The sequence below is a fragment of the Adiantum capillus-veneris genome, chromosome 23 (assembly GCF_014529385.1).
Source record: "Adiantum capillus-veneris isolate H3 chromosome 23, ASM1452938v2, whole genome shotgun sequence".
Lineage (NCBI taxonomy): Eukaryota > Viridiplantae > Streptophyta > Polypodiopsida > Polypodiales > Pteridaceae > Adiantum > Adiantum capillus-veneris.
Window position 1 is genome coordinate 23,756,298 of NC_140953.1, and position 17,370 is coordinate 23,773,667.

A 17,370-nucleotide genomic window follows, 5' to 3' on the forward strand; every position below is an offset into this window, starting at 1 on the left:
AGAGAGAGAGAGAGAGAGAGAGAGAGAGAGAGAGAGAGAGAAAGAGTACAAACATAAACAAAAACGCACACACACATACATAAACAAAGAATGCACACACACACATTGAGAGAGGAAAAGAGAGAGAGAGCATGCATAAACAAAAAACGCACACATTGAGAGAGGAAAAGAGAGAGAGAACATGCATAAACAAAAAACGCACACATTGAGAGAGGAAAAGAGAGAGAAAACATGCATAAACAAAAAAACGCACACACATTGAGAGAGAAAGAGAGAGAAACTAATTTAACGTCGTAGGAAACTAATTAAAATTAAAAGACCTAAAGATCTAGCCGACGAGGAGTTGAACTCAAGACCTATTATTCAAGAGGGAAATGGCATAACCAATCTATCATACTTGGCATGGGTGATAGAAAGGTTATACCATTTATCTCTTTTTATTGGCACACACATCCACACACGCGCACACACACAAGAAGAAGAGAGTTATAACGTCGTAGGAAACTATCATAAAAGACATTAAAGATTAGGTTAGATGTAGATTTACGTTAAATTAGATTTAGGTTTATTTAAGTTAAATTAGATTAGATTTAGGTTTATTTTTAGTTAGATTTACGTTTATTTACGCTAGATTTAGATTTACGTTATATTAGATTAGATTTAGGTCTCCACAGACTGCGATGCCTGCATGAAGCGGGTGAAGAAAGCCCTCAATGGAATATAGGGTATTGCTGCCTTCACTCATGGTGGGCTCTGTCGATCCAAAAGTACTGGTGAAATGTCTTCAGAAGATAGGGAAGAAGGTGGATCTTCAGGGAGGCAAGAGTCACTACATCCCCGACAATGACCATCTAGACAACCTCTAGTCATTCAACAGCAGCTTCAAAGTTAGTAACAAGAGCAAGAACGGTCCAAAGGGCCAATTGCTGTCGTCAGATGTGGATGGAGATGAGGCAGCGTCACCGCCGGAAGTTAACTCTCACATCTTTAGTGATGAGAATGCCAACTCTTGCCGAGTTATGTGAAAAATTATGTGTTAAATCAGTTTTAAGGTTCTTATAATCCCTGCTAGTTTAGTTCTTTGTTTTTAATATAGCATAATTTACGTTAGATTTAGATTTATGTTATATTAGATTAGACTTAGGTTTATTTAGGTTTACCCACACACACACACACACACACACAAGAAGAAGAGAGTTTTAACGTCGTAGAAAACTATCCCAAAAGACGTTAAAGATTAGGTTAGATGTAGACTTACGTTAAATTAGATTTAGGTTTATTTTTAGTTAGATTTACATTTATTTAGATTTACGCTTATTTACGTTAGATCGAGTCCATGCAAGAATTACTTACGGTTTAGGGTTTAGAGTTAGACGAACAGTGAAAAGATCTACTGTGAAAAGATGTTAAGATGCGGTGAAGTGCTACAGCTAGAGAAGAGGCAAAGGGATTTTGTCCACTACATGCAGTATCATGTAGACGTGGGTCTGTAGATTTCTTGTACCCACAAATATAGGTATTGACCAATAAAGACGAGATTATAACCCGATGGTTCTGATCTCCGTGCACCTCTAGACCGAGGTGTGCGGGGATTGGACATGACTAGAGAATGTGAGGTAGAGAGAGAGAGAGAGAGAGAGAGAGAGAGAGAGAGATAAGACGAAGAATGCCAATAGAATATTAAATTTGTTGTTCAGGTTATAAGATTTTTATCCTCATTACGAGTAGTGACGAGGATGTGGGACCGTCCAACCGAAACACCTATCTCTCAACGAGGGTCTTATGTCCTTGTAATCAATGCAAGCATGCTGTGCGACGGACAAGACGTGTTTTTTTGCAGCACGTTCGCGAATTTGGCGAGTTCGATCCATCTATTATAGATCGAGTTGTTGCCAATTATAACTCGTCGGACTCTGACGCTGGCCAACAAGCAGCAATCTTGCAACCCAATAGACGTGTTCGCAGGCGCTTTGGTCAAGCAGCATATGTGAGGCCACAAGATGTAGCCTCTGACAGCTCGGGGGATGATCATGCAGAGCACATTCCCAACGAGGCAATGTTTGAGCCCGAGATTGATGAAATGATCGAGACGATCATGGATTCAGAAAGGCTTATCTATGATGATATGAAAAGTGAAGCCGATACGCCATTGTATAATGGAGCACGTATGTCTAGATTGAAAGCACTCCTGGTTCTTCTCAACAAGAAGGCAAAGTTTGGATGGAGTGACACTAGCGTCACAGCACTTTTCAGGTGATCTATTACAATTAGTTTACTTTAATAAAACTCTAAATGTATAATGATCTGATAGATTTTTACACGATTGTATCGTATTTTTATGTTGTGTAGATTGCTTAAAGAGCACATACTACCAGCTGACAATGTGATGCCAGATTCCCGAGATGAAGCAAGAAAGATTTTGCGAAACTTGGGGATGGATTACAATTCTATCCACGTTTGTCCTAATGACTGCATTCTTTTCAGAGGGGAATACATAGACATGGAGAAGTGTCCGAAATGTGATTCCGAAAGATATCGAGTAGATCTCCACGGGACAAAAATTCCACAAAAGGTTTTGCGACATTTTCCTCTTCCTCCTCGCATCAAGCATTTCTTCGAATGTAAGTCCATGGCCGCCCTAGCATCATGGCATGAGGAGAATAAATCTTCGGACGGTGTGCTACGAATTCCTGCAGATTGCGCAGCCTGGAAACATATAGATGGAACATGGTCGGATTTTGCCAGGGAAGCTCGAAATTTGCGCTTAGGCCTGGCTATGGATGGCGTAAATCCATTTGGTCAAAGATCAACATCTTACAGTGTATGGCCCATTGTCATCGTCAACTACAACATTCCCCCGTGGTTGACTACGAAGAAGGGGCACCTATGACTAAGTTTGATTGTGCCAGGGCGATATAAAGTGAAGAATATGGATGTGTATCTTCGTCCACTATTGGAAGAGCTACAACAATTGTGGATTGGCATAGAGGTGGTGGATATGAGCCGACACACAGGACGATGGAATGCTTTGATCAGAGGCATTCTAATGTGGACCATGCATGACTATCCCGGGCTAACAGAATGCTCAGGTGATCTATTGACACTCCTCACTCAGACACTGTAAATCTTGTTTTTCCCCATAGTTGATCTATTATCATGTGTATACATGCAGGGCTTCAAAGAAGCGGATACAGAGCATGTGTCACATGTGGACCTAGACTAAATGCACGTAGGGTGCCCTCACTGAAGAAGAAAATCTACGAAGGTCATCAAGCGTATCTTCCAGAGAATCATGTGTTACGCGATGGCTTTTTGGGAAGAGAGCCACCAAGGATGTTTGCACAAGCATGGTTAGAGCAGAAGGAGATGTGCGATGACGGATTGCCTCCAGGGATGAAGAGACTATCTCTATGGTACGAGTTACCATACTGGCCCCGACTCATGATCAATCACTTGCTCGATCCAATGCACATATTCAAGAATGTGGGTAATCTACTATGGGACCATCTGACCGGCAAGAAAGATACTTTGGGAGCCAGAGTTGACCTTAGAAATGTGGATCGTATGGAGCAATATTGGCCGCAAACAGCGTTTGATGGATCGATAAAACTCCCTAAAGCACCATGGATTTTCACAGGAGCCCAAGAACGCAAAGTAAAAGAGACCATTCGATCTTTGTGGACCCCCACTGGCGTAATGCACTCGCTCCGAACGTGTTTTACTAAAGAAGGAAAGCTTACCGGTTTGAAGTCACACGATTGGCATAAAATTTATCAAGTACGTTCATAGTGGACTTTAATATCATTGCATAAAATGTGGACTTTAATATCATTGCTGCACATACTTTACAGTTTATTTTACCGGTTGCCATTGAGGGATGTTTGTCTCTCGACGTCCGTAACACAATCTACAAACTTGCAAAGCTGGTGCAATGGATCTCACAAAAGGAGATCAACGTAGACTCCATACCATTCGCCAAACTAAATGCTGCGAAGCTTGTGTGCATGTTTGAGAAACATTTTCCTACTACCATGCTAACCATTCAGGTGCATCTTCTTGTTCACATAGTTGATGAGGTGGAAATAGCTGGCACAGTTCATTCTAGATGGATGTTCTTCTTACAACGTTTCATGAAAATTCTTAAGGGATATGTGCGTCAAAAGGCACGTCCGGAGGGTAGCATGGCAGAAGGTTGGTTGGTATCAGAGTCGCTAGTGTACATTGGAGAGTGGCTAGACGGATTTGATAAAGCCCGGGACATGCTATGGCGAACCATAGATGATGAGCGCATATCTGGGATTGTCATGTGCAATCTCGGTGTTGAGAAGAAGATGACGGAAGATCTAGAGGCTAAAATCAACCGATTTTGCATGCTTCACAATCCAGTGATGCAAAAGTGGATTTCACAATATGAGGATGCAAAGCAAGAGCGACAAAGGGCACGAATCGAGTGGAGACGGGGAAGACGACCACCGATGCACTATCCGACGGGTCTGGAGAGCCTACCAACATTCATGAGCTTAAGATGGTTGCACAACCAATTGAAAAGCGCACAACAATGCGGTGACGAAGTGACTGAGGAAGAGTGGGAGTACTCTCGGGATTGCGCGACCAAGGTAAGTTTGCAACGTACGACTAGCTAGTGACTTTATTTCTAAACGTTTGAACGGCCACTCATAATCTTTGTTCGTTGTAGTATAAGTCATACACAGCAGCATGGTGTAAAGGTCGACATTTTAGGATGGAACGGATCGACAAAAAGCGTTTTACTCAAGATTGTGGAATCATGGCAAAATTTAAACAGTCTAGTTGACGACGTTCCTCTGATGCAGATCCTGTGGTGGCGGAACTCACTTACTTCGGCACGCTACAAGATATTTTGAGGATCGATTAAAGAGGATTTTTTGTCGACTTGTTCGACATGCAATGGTTCAAGATAATCATGGAGGGTCGCAACGCTACTGTGCGTAGAGGAGAGTCTGGTTTTCTTGAGGTGGATTCTACTAAGAAATGGACTGACCTAAGAGACACTTTCGTACTACCCGAGCATTGTGAACAAGTAAGTATGTAAATAGTTAACATCCCCCTTTTACAAGTTATGTGCTTGAAAGCTCTCATGTAAGTTATATGGCTCTGGCAGGTAATATTTCATCCTACAAAGTCTACATCAAACTGGTGGTACGTCATAGAGGTAGCCCCAGCTCGTAGTGCAAGGACGTATGAAGGCTACCATGTGCCAATCACAACGGCATCAATGGAGGAGATCAGAGAAGATGCTCAATCAGAAGCCGCTGCGGTGGTGCCAGACGAGCATCAAGATGCTACTACTCTATATGGGGTGCATGCAGAGGATCTACAAAATGAAACAGAGGATATGTGTTTAAACGGAGAGCTCTATATAGGTATAGGAAGTTATGCTGAGTTATGCGAGGATGAGAGAGAGATCTCTTAAAGCCACAAATATTGTATTTGAACAATTTTGCTCCATGTTGTAAAAGCTCTGGCTCTCTAAGTACCTTCCATGGTGTATAACGCTCTTTTCTACTCGCGCTCACATCTTTTGATTGAAAATTCTGAGTTTTCGACTTGCCTCTTCTATCACTCAATTCATTGCATCATTGTATTTATATGCGTCATTACGTCATTGTATTTAATGGTCTTTGCGTCATTGTCTACTCTATTCATTCAATATTAAGTTTAAATATTCGTGTGTTTAATGCAGGTATGGATGATGAGGAGTTTATTTCTTCTTTGTCACCGCAGCAGAGACAGTGGTACGTGGAGCGTCATCGCTCTGGCGCATCATCGTGCGTTCCTACTCCATCCGCATCTCCCTCTCTTTCGGAGCATTCGGCGCGCTCCGAAGCTTCGGTGTCGACGAGACGATCTTCACACTCGTCTAGACACCGGCGCTCTAGTGGTGGCGGTGGCGGTTGTTGTGAGGATTCCTCCGCCGATGCCTCCATACCGCCTCGTGTTCGAAGAGGATCTTTACCCTCCCCTTCTTTGCCCGCCCCCACACCAGCCACAGCATTTCCATCTACGCCAGGTTTTGCACGGCTGACTGTTCCTAGCAGCTACACACCTCTACCTACTCCGCCAGGAGCCACCCCACTCGACACTCCTTGCTTCGGGGCCCAGACACCGGTGGAGACACCTGACGTCCGTACCCCCATCGACACGCCGCTAGAGACCCCTGCCGGACACCCAGTTTCACGCGTCACCGGCCAGAGGGCTTGCTTTACTCCATCGACTTCAGCGGCGGCATCATCATGGATGATGACGGCAAGAAGGTGATCTCGCGCATGCGTGGTCTTTGCTCTCAGCTGTTTAGACACTACATACTAAACAAATGGAGTGAAGTACCAAGTGATTTAAAAGACAGAGTCATCAGCATACTTCATGATGAGTTTCCCGTTCCAACACGGGATCAACGCTTCAATAAAGACCTGATGAAGATTCGAATGCGCGAATACTGCAAACACAAGCGTTCCGAAGTGCAAAAAGCAATCAAGCATGGGTCGAACAGGCCAGATTGGCTAGCCAAAGAAGATTGGAAGAATGCGAAGAAAGCAGCGCGCGAGAATCCCGACAAGTGGAAGCAACAAAAGGATGCAGCCAGAGCGCGAGTAGAGGCAAGGAGCTCGCACCACTTGGGGAGCGGTGGATGGGCATCATTTGAGGCCGATTTTGTAAGTGTTTTCGCATTGCTCTTTATGTTCGATAGTTTAGGGTTTATGAGTTTTTTAATTCTAACATAATGAAATCTTTGTATGTTTTGACAGTGGTCGATGACAGGACGTGATCCCACACCGTACGAGCGCGAGTACGCAGGCAGGAAGGGCTTAAACGCCCTGATGGACATTCTCAGTTCTCGCGGCGGCATGGTTAGTATTAGGGTTTACTCTTTTCTATTTTTTGTATTGTTTTATAAATGTCGTTATATGTTTATACTTACTGAAAGCTGTCTTATTGTCTTTTTTTGTAGAATCCGACAGATACGCCACTTGGAGGCGATGAGACGTCTGACTAGACGACGTCAGTTTAGCCGTAGCTAGATAGCATTAGTTTAGGGTTTCTCATAGCTTATGTATCATGAGACGGATTTTATACGTCTTTTTGAACCATGTATATTATTATATTTGTCACCGCAGTTCATTTTGCCAATCAATTCTTTATGCCTATGATGTTGTACAATTGTCATTATTACATTTGCCAATCAATTCATTTTGCCTATGATGTGTACAATTGTCAATTTTACGCTTGTCAATTTTGCAAACAATGCGTCTTGTGGGTGACTATTTTGGGTCTATTATCTACCCTTGCACTTTTTTTTAAAAGTGAATCAAGTACAATATGATTGATGGGTGGCAGGGCATTCAATGCTCTGTCACCAAAAAAAAATTCTCTCGGGCGTCTCTATAACCATCGCTATTTATGGCTCTGGAGCGTCGCTATAAGCGTCGCTATAGACTTCTGTGTAAACGTCGCTATGACCGTCGCTATGAGCGTCTCTATAAAGCGACGCATATAGCGACGCTCTCGTAGCGACGGTTTTAGCGACGCCGGGGGTTATAAAAACCCAGTGTATTTCCGTCGCTAACAGCGTCACAAGAGCACACAACCTCTTGTAGTGATGTTGGATCATGGATTCACAAGATGCAACTCGGATCACTGCGTCTACACGAAGAATTTGGGAGATGGGAAATTCATCATCCTAATGTTGTATGTTGATGACATGTTGATTGCAAGTGCTAACATGCAGGACATCAAAGACCTAAAAGAGGAGCTGTCTAAATCTTTTTCAATGAAAGATTTAGGTGTTGCAAAGAGGATACTTGGTATGAAAATATCAAGGGACAGGACGAAGAAGACAATAAAGCTATCTCAAGCAGATTACATCAAGAAGGTACTAGAAAGGTTTGCAATGCAAAATGCAAAACCAGTTTCTACACCTTTGGCTGGTCATTTTAAACTAACGAAGGATATGTGTCCAAAGACACAAGAGGAGATAGCCTATATGTCTAAAGTTCCATATGGTGCAACGGTAGGTTCTCTAATGTATGCTATGGTCTGGACAAGGCCAGACATTGCACATGCAGTGGGAGTTGTGAGTAGGTTCATGGACAACCCAGGTAAAGAGCATTGGCAAGCTGTGAAGTGGATACTTAGGTATCTAAAAGGGACAACAACAAATGCTTTGTGTTTTGGAGGAACTGATATTTTTCTAGAAGGGTATGCTGATGCAGATATGGCAGGTGACAAAGATACTCGAAGGAGCACTACTGGCTATGTGTTCACGGTTGGAGGCACAGCAGTAAGCTGGGCTTCAAAGCTGCAGAAAGTGGTTTCACTTTCTACCACGGAAGCAGAGTATGTAGCAATGACGGAGGCAAGCAAAGAAATTATGTGGCTTCACAGATTCTTAGAAGAGCTTGGATTCAAACAAGACAATTGTGTCTTGTACAGTGATAGCCAAAGTACTATCCATCTTGCAAAGAACTCAGCCTTTCATTCAAGGACAAAGCACATTGAGGTGAGATATCACTTCATACGCACTCTTTTGGAAAAGGGACAGCTAAAGCTAGGAAAGGTGCATACAAGTGAAAATCCTACAGACATGTTTACAAAGGTGGTCAACAAGGAGAAGTTGAGCTTTTGTTCATCTTCAATCGGCATTCAAGGATAAGAAGCCAGAATGGAAAGCAGTCACAGGTTTGGTTTGGAGATCAGTCTCCAAGTGGGAGATTGTTAAGTATGGAGCCTGATTTACCCTTGTAATTTTCTGTGGTAAAAGCGCACATTTGTAAGGCCCCCATTATGAGGAGAAGCCATCGTGCGTGAAGGTAAATCACTCACCGGAAACCAAAATTTTCACAATCAAAAACCAGGGGCAATTTAGGGGCCTCGGGGGTGGCCGCCCTCAAGACTTTTTTTTTCCCTCGCCAGAAATTTATGGCCGGACTGCGGCCGAAAAGTGGTCGGAAAACAACCGCCGGTGGTCGGTGGCCGGAAGTCAATGGCCGGTGGCCGATGGCCGAATTCAATGGCCGGTGGTCGGAAGTCAATGGCCGGTGGCCGGTGGTCGAATTCAAAAGCGGACTTGCCTTCTCAAGGGCGGCCACACTTGGGCGGATTGGAGGGTCCGATTTGGACTTATCTACACAAGGGCGGCTACACATGGCTGCCTCTCCTGAGAGAGGGCAGCCCTTTTGGCCTATAAAAGGAGGCCATTTCTACACACATTTTAGAGTGTCAAGTTGATGCAACAAGGTGAGTGTGAGGTGGTGAGAGCGAAGTAAGGCGAGAGCTCCATTAAGGGTATAATCCCTTTGTAAACTACTTCTTGTTTCGAAGTACTAAAGCCATTGAGTGGCTGCTTTCCTATGGACGTAGCCCACATTGGGTGAACCACGTATATCATGTGTACTCTCTCTCTCTCTCTCTACTCTATAATCTCATGTATGTAAATCTGTCTCTCTCCATTAAGTAATCTACTCAATTATCTATTTAGCTACATCTTATTTCCTAACAGTTGTATATGGTTACCTACAATTGGAATAGTTGGAGTGTAATGGGTAATTATTGTGTTGTCTTATTTCTTAACAGTTGTATGTGGTTACCTACAATTGGAGCGTAATGGGTAATTATTGTGTTGTCTTTCTATTTTTTACTAATTGTGAGTTGATGACTTGTAGATTGGAGTTATTGGAGTTGAGGAAAAGGCGGTGGCAAGAAAAAAATTCCTCATCCATTTTATATTTGCACAGTATTTTAGATCGTTTATCATTAAGCCACTATGGCTACTTTGTAAAATAGAATAGTGAGAAGTCACCCTACGAGTGCCACTTGGAATTTCTTGAAGGTTGGTGGTTCTCTCTCTCTCTCTCTCTCTCTCTCTCTCTCTCACACACACACACACACACACACACACATATATGAGCACCCTTTACTCAATGGGGGGCAATGATGGCACCATCATTACTCCTTTGCACACTTTCCTTCAAAAACACTTTTGCCTCATGGGCATGGGAATGGGCCCATGAACAACTACCACATCATCACCCACCTTACGCTCAACCACCACTCGGCTCCGCCAAAGTCTGCAACTACAACTCATCTCGCGCGTGCATGCAGTGCCTAGGTACAGACGCCATAGCCACCATGACCTCTAAGTTCTCTCTCCACCTTTGCTACCCCCAATAGGGGGACACTCCAAGACTTATACCATGCCTCTAGGGCTCCACACTTTGCATGTGGAATTTCTTCTATTCCACATGGTGGCACCCTGTTCGACTGCCCCTCCAAATTTTTTAAAGTCACCTAAAGCTTCCAAAAATTTTCTTTTCCCCCCACAAATTTCTCCTACTGCCATTTGCTGCATGGTGGATCAATTTCTGGGTCGTAAGACCGGGTGAAAGCCGTCGTTTTTTACTTCAATCATCCCCAAAATACTGGCTCGTGGATCAATTCAAAAACTACATTCCATAGCATATTCCCAATGCTTAGAACACCTAGACCTACCATCCCAATTGGCCCATTTTGAAGCCTTCATGGTCTAAAAAACCGCATGAGCCATACACTTCCATTATCACATCCTTGCCTTGGTCCTCCATACCTACCTTAGCACCTTGGCTCATAGCTCCCAGCATACATACTCATGCATGTGTCCACTTCTATGATCAACTAGTTATATGCTTTGTCGTATGTGCTTCTGTGATCAACTAGTTGTACGATTTGTCGTATGTGTCGAAGCTGGGAACTTGCCTGTGCACTATGTGCGAGCTTTGAAAGGCTACAAACACACAACTAGAAGATCCTAGCAAGCTTAAAGGGGTAGGGGTGTGTCACTCAGCACTCAATGCTTCCGTCGTAAGGATCATGTGCTGCAAAGGAGGAGGAGCCGCCGTTGAGGCCGCGCTCAACGGCCTCACTGCCGCTGATGTCACTGCAATGCTCAATCTCTCTCTCTCTCTCTCTCTCTCTCTCTCTCTCTCTCTCTTAACCACCGGCATCCACTTCTAGTAGTCATGGGTCACACTTGTTCGTCCAATAGAAAAAGGATAAGAGTGATCGTCAATGAGAAGTACACTCTAACTGGAACATTCAAGGGTTAGTTGGCTAAGCATGAACACCCGTATGTGAATGGGCGAGCTCATATAAAAGTCACAAACCTAAAAATCACTCATTCTCTCGTTTGTGCAATTGAAGAGTGCTCTTGCTCCATCTCCATGTTCTTCTTCATCTCCTTGTGTGTGTGCCTATGCATGAGAGAGAGAGAGAGTGAGTGTGTGTGTGATCTAGCATTGCGACGGTGGGATGGGGGAAATGAGAACGACACCCTGCACACAATACACTGTCTCTCTATAGCCCAAGGTAATAGTCCGCACCCCTACCCACACAGAATCACACACACATGCACACTTTCTATAATGCTCTACTACCAGACTCGCCTTGGAGCATCACCGAATACACACAATCACTTATAAATTCCAAGCATAATTGGCTCGACAACACATTTCCATCCTTCTAGTGCATAGTACCCTCACCAAATCTGCAACCACACACACTAAGCCTGCCCAATCTCTCTCTCTCTCTCTCTCTCTCTCTCTCTCTCTCTCTCTCTCTCTCTCTGTGTGTGTGTGTGTGTGTGTGTGTGTGTCGCGCGCACACACACACACACAAAAAAGACCCGGAGCCAAGGCTACCACGGGCGCTATGCACGAGACGACGAATAGACGAGAAGATGGTAGCTAAATACCAACACAAAAAAAATTGGATACAATATGGCACTAATAACAAATATGCCTTGAAGCCTTTACGCTTCGCCTTGCTTCATCAATCCATGTGAAAAAACCCGGCAACCCCGTTTTGCAGCTCTCCTTTGATAGTGTGGCTTTCACGGTCCTTTTCAGCTTGGAATCCTCATGAACTCGCACTAGATCCCCTCTTCAATCTCTCACCCGTATTGGCTGGGCTTCAACAAGCCCCTCTCATGCTCTTCAACCCCCACTTGGCGGCTCTCCACTTTGCAGCATTGGCTCCTGTCGGCCTCCAACCTGCCTGGCTTACGACCACTCACGGCCCCCACAAACCTTATAATCTGCTTCCAACCTTCCTTTTACTGCACCAGGCCCTTCCCTTGCATCTGTTCTCTATCTCCTGCCGAGCCCGCCCATCTTGGCCTTTCTCGAACCTCTATGCCACTGATGGTCCTCCTTGCAGCCCTCACTGGCCATCCACTGTCATGACTCCTCTGCCCCTCGGTCCTCGAGCACCCCTTCAACCTGAAGGTTCACGCACCTTGCGTAGCACCATCTCCTTCCTGGCCGCCATGCTCCCCATATAGCTGGCACCACTCTCTTGTTTTTTCAGCCCCGCCTTGGCATGTAGCACTCTGCTCCACTCAGCAGGTCCGAGCTGCCTCCTTCCTTGTAGCCCTTCTCACAGCAGCCCTCTTGGCTCTATTCTCTTCCCCACGCCCTGGCGACTCATCCACCCCTGAAGCTGGCTTCTCCGTGACCCTCCTCGCCTCAGCACCTCCTGTGGCTTGCTCACGGCCAGCCCTTCTGTGGCGCTGCCCTGCAACGATCACCCCCTCGATGATGGCTTCTGGCGGCCTTCCTTCACCTACTGGTGACCTCTCACAAGCAAACCCCCCTCCTGTAGTCCACCTCGATCATGGCTGCCCCTTTCTGTATAACGGGTTCTCCCCTACCTGTGCTCGCCCTCGTTTTTTTCTCCCTTTTTAGTGGCTGCCCTGCTTTCCCCTTTGGTCACGGCCTGGCTTGGCTCTTTCAGTTCTCCCCATGCAGCCCAACAGAAGGCGCCACCTTCCTACATGCAGGGCCTCCCAAAAACAGTGCCCCCTTTACTCCGTCGACTACAGCTCGCCCTCGTTTTTTGGCATTGCCGTTAGGCAGGGTCTATAGGGAGGAATTTTGACGCCATGGCCATAGGGCCAAAGGGGGGAGTTGCCGAGCAAGGCTATGTTTTTTAGGTGGACGGCATGCATTGGATTGCTATTTTTGTTGTTAAGACTTGTTACCTGCTGAGCTGTGCTTATCGGCCCCACAGCGACTCCTTCCGCATCCACCACATGGTCAACCAGGGTGCCCTCCCAACTCGTCCTGGACAACCAAGCCCATCTTGGCGACGACATCTTGTACGAACCCTTTTGAGTGTGAAGAGTCCTTTAATTGCAGCTTCGACATTATCCGCGACGGGGATCACCTCTTGCATGACGTTGAAGCGGCGTCAGCCAATGTGATGAGCAGTTGCAGCAGCCGGCTCAGCAACTGCACAGCAGGAAGCTCCAGGACTGCATTCAGTGCAGCACATACAGCATTCAGTCGTAGTACTGTAGATTCTGAGGAGGGCCACTACAACAGTACGGCGTCCTCTGCAAGCTTTCAGGTAACACCAGGCCGGCAATGTAGCTGCTCCTTTCAGACAGCTACAGCCAGTATAGCGCAAATCTGTCTGCAGGGCTTGATTACAGTGCAGATACAGATGGCATGAGCGAGATCATCGCAAATTCATGTGATGAGTCTGACTGTTGCGGCCACAGGATTGCAGGGCACGGCGTTGCACAGGCGGATGGCATCGCCGTAGGACAGGGTCATGCTGACAGAGCATGCGCCGAGGATGACGTGGATGCACGCCATGCACGTGACACAGGTGCCCATAACGATGATGATGAGGATGCGCATGCCATGTAGTATGATGGATGCGGATGGCGCAACCATGGTAGGCGAGACATGCTATTCTGAGGACCTCCTGCTAGATTTTGAAGAGTCGATTGAAGAGCTCGTGCGGTGTCACCAGCTGATTGGACAACACGATGCGCTGCATGCATTGTACTGCCGCTACATCCAACTAAATCCTCCAACCCTTCACCCCACCATAGCCCTCGCCTTTTTCCAAGTTTTACAATGTCTTGAAGCTTAAGTAAGCTGGTTAATTCCTCTTTGTAACATTATTGAGCCTAAGAGCTTTCTTGTAATGTAAATCTGCACACACCCTTAAATTTCAATTCAATTGTAATTCTTCCATTGAGTGCAAATTCAATTCATTGTGTGGAATGAAGGCGATGCCCTCACCTAACTTAATTAGAAGCCTCAATCTTTGTTCTCCATCATGTGAGATTCTCTCCATCAAAACCGGGAATGACATCATCTGTTGATCGTCGCCTTTAAATTTCTTTCTGAGCAATTCGTAACTTTCTCGATCTGGCCACTTGGTCCCAAGTGTATTGTAAAAATAGGACTTGTACCATAACCCCATGTGTCAGAGTCCTCCTTAGTTTGTAAGCATCGTGAACATCTTTCCACCAAGTCTTCAAGTTTGTCAATTGCTCGGTGAACTTCGTTGACCCAATGACCACAGAATCAGACTGTTTAGAGCCTAATACATTCTGGGTTGATAAATGTACGGAATCGGTGGCTTCTGACTCACTTTCAGGACCTTTTACTTTTGCCCCTTCACTAGAAACCAAGGCGGGCTTGCATGGCATAGCTGAGCCTTGATTTGGTGATTCTCCATGTTGAGAATTTCCTTGGTTGGTTGCAGTGGCGAGGGCAGTAATGCTACCTACCATCAATTACATGTGAACCAATAACAAGGAAAGACAGACCATCCTCACAAATGTTGAATTATTTCATTTCAAGCCCTTAAGGCAATGAATCAATACAAAGCAAATGCCTTGAGATTCTGATTTTATGATACCTATTATTCTATGTTAGAATTTGTTCATTTTTTAAGGTGTTTTTTTCGCCCAAAAAAACTAGCTCAAGGTTAGGGAACATTCTATACTTTAGCTCAACATGTCAAAGTGTGAGACCATTACACACAGCCTCTCAAAGAGTTCAATACCTCGCGCCTTACGGAACTCACCTTAAACTACTCGAGGAAGGTTAACTCAGTGTGACAATGCGAATTTTTGCTCATGAATCGAAACATGCTTGAGTTACAACAGCTAGCGCAACGGTGACCTTAGTGAACATGTAAAATGATAGGAACAGGTTTTTGATTGTAACCCTCGTAATGTGTATTTTTCTTCTTGCTGGGAAGGTTGCAAATGTCAGGACACAATGCAATAAATAGTCATTTTTGAATGCTGTTCTCAAGAAATTCTCTCAGCAAGAGTAACATACAACACCTGAGGAGTGGGTCATATTGGTTCAGATCTTGAATACTTCCTCTCCTGCACCATACTTTTTCAGTAAGTTACTACTGTAAACCACATATCTTCCATAACCCAGATCACAATTTATATCATTTACTACTATGAATCGCCAAGCATAATTTAATAACACTTTGAGCCAGCAATTTTAACATTTACTTTAAGGCAGTGCCCTCGTCTACTGTAGACGACCTTGTTTTAGCATGGCAAACTTTTCAAAAAAATGAACTTGCAACTTGGGTTGCCTTCCCACGGCCCTTACTTGCCCCTTGTTGATCGGTTCAAGAAATCACCTTCAACTTCTCCTCTGGCACACACTTTTGACTCCTTATGGCAAGCACCACACCATGAGAGCAACCCGCGGTCGATCCTCCGTGTATAGCTTCGCATCCCTTAGCACGGTGACCCGTGCTCTTGTGCCCAAGGTCAACATGGCCGCAAAAAAACACATATAGCTCCGCATAGACAATATCGGGACATTGAGATCCCAACGACAAAGTGATGATTTCCACGACCATTGCAATGTTTGATCCCGGTGAACTTGTCCACCGAATTGGCACACACGCCTTTAAGTTGTCAGCTAGTAGAGATCCCAAAAACCACCATCAACCTGTAAATTTCCGCATTTGACATACATATCTCCACCACACCTGCTCCAAGCTGCATCTAGTACATGAGCAAGCTTGCGACCATCAACCTACCTGATGCCGTGCACCTGCCACTGACACTTTCTGAGGTCGACCAAATCGAGTTGTACCAACGGCACGGCAACGGCGAGGCAGTGGAGCGCGGCACGATGGTAGTTCCCTCTTCTTTGCGGCAAGGAATCCTCCACAAAGGAAAGCGTAGGGCAGTGAGTGACACACTCTTGCTCTCTTGAGCTTGCTATATTACTCTGGTTGTGTGCTTGCAGCCATTTGTGGCTCGCATACATTATATAGCAAGTCCCTTCCTTTGACATGTGTGACAGAAGCGCATATTTTTGGCATCATTGCTGGGGAGATTCCCTGCACTAAGCTCGAATAGCACTCTATGCTACTTTGTGGTGCAATGTGAGATGTAGGAAAGGTAGAGAAAGAAGGTGTGTGGCTGTTGAGAAGGATTTGTGAACTTTGTTTTTGCTGTAGTGTACTGTTTTTTGTTAATAAGGTGTTATATTTTTTTGCTGCAATGTATTGTTTTCTGTTGATAAAGTGTTAGATTAAGGTATTAGATCTATAATGTTAGATCTGTAAGGTGTAGTAATTAGATCTGTTACCTAGTAGCACAATGCCCCCAACAATACCTACAGGTGTGCATCAAGCATATGTACCTGTCGCACCTCATGCCCACGTAGCTCCCACACCCCCAATTATGCCAAGGGCTTACACTTCACAATGGCATTATCCGAGCTCTTATTCAAGTGGGGTCATACCATTTAGCAATAACATGGAGTATTCGGCGCCGGCTATGCCTAGGGCCACACCTATGAACTTTGGACCACCACGTGGTACACCACCATACGCGGTATGGGACCTCAAGGCCGTGTGTATGCCAAGGCCAAGGCCAAGGCCAACTCCCATCCCACATGTAGTTCAAGGAGCGCCTGCACCTGCGGTTACTATATCTACTTATTTAGGAGATTTTGCAGCATTTTACTCAAACCATTGATCGATCTATTGCTGAGAATATGCATAACACACCTGATGGAGAGCCTAGAAGTAAGGCAGTACAAATAGCCAAGCTCGCACAAAAATTTAGTGAAGACGGGGATGTGAGAAAGCATATCGAACTGTTTGAACAAATATGAGATTCTCTAGGAGAAGACAATGACCTGCATAAGAGTAATGCTTTAAGCCTAACCTTAAGTGGAAAGGCTGGGGATTGGTATAGAACCCTAAGGGTGGAAGAAAAAACGATTTACCCTACTCTTAGGAAACTGTTCTTGAAAGAATACATACAAGAGGAAGTGCTTTGGGGTGTAGCCTTTCAGCTCTAGAAAGCCCAACGAGAGGAAGGAGAGTCGGTGAGAGACTTTATTAGTCGCTTGATGCATTTGAATTCTCGTTGTAATCCAAATGAGCGCTTCAATAATAATCAATTTCTTGATAGATTCCTTATGGGATAACGACATGAAGATATCTACAATGGCCTCGTCATTAGAGGTATCACCACTTGGGAAGCTGTCACCACCAATGCGATCCAAT

At 45.0% G+C, this 17,370-nt stretch overlaps 1 pseudogene; it reads left to right on the top strand.

Moving 5' to 3' along the window:
- Nucleotides 1–12,358: 12,358 nt before the first annotated feature.
- LOC147427521 (uncharacterized) lies at nucleotides 12,359–14,086 on the top strand (annotated as a pseudogene).
- Nucleotides 14,087–17,370: the final 3,284 nt, after the last annotated feature.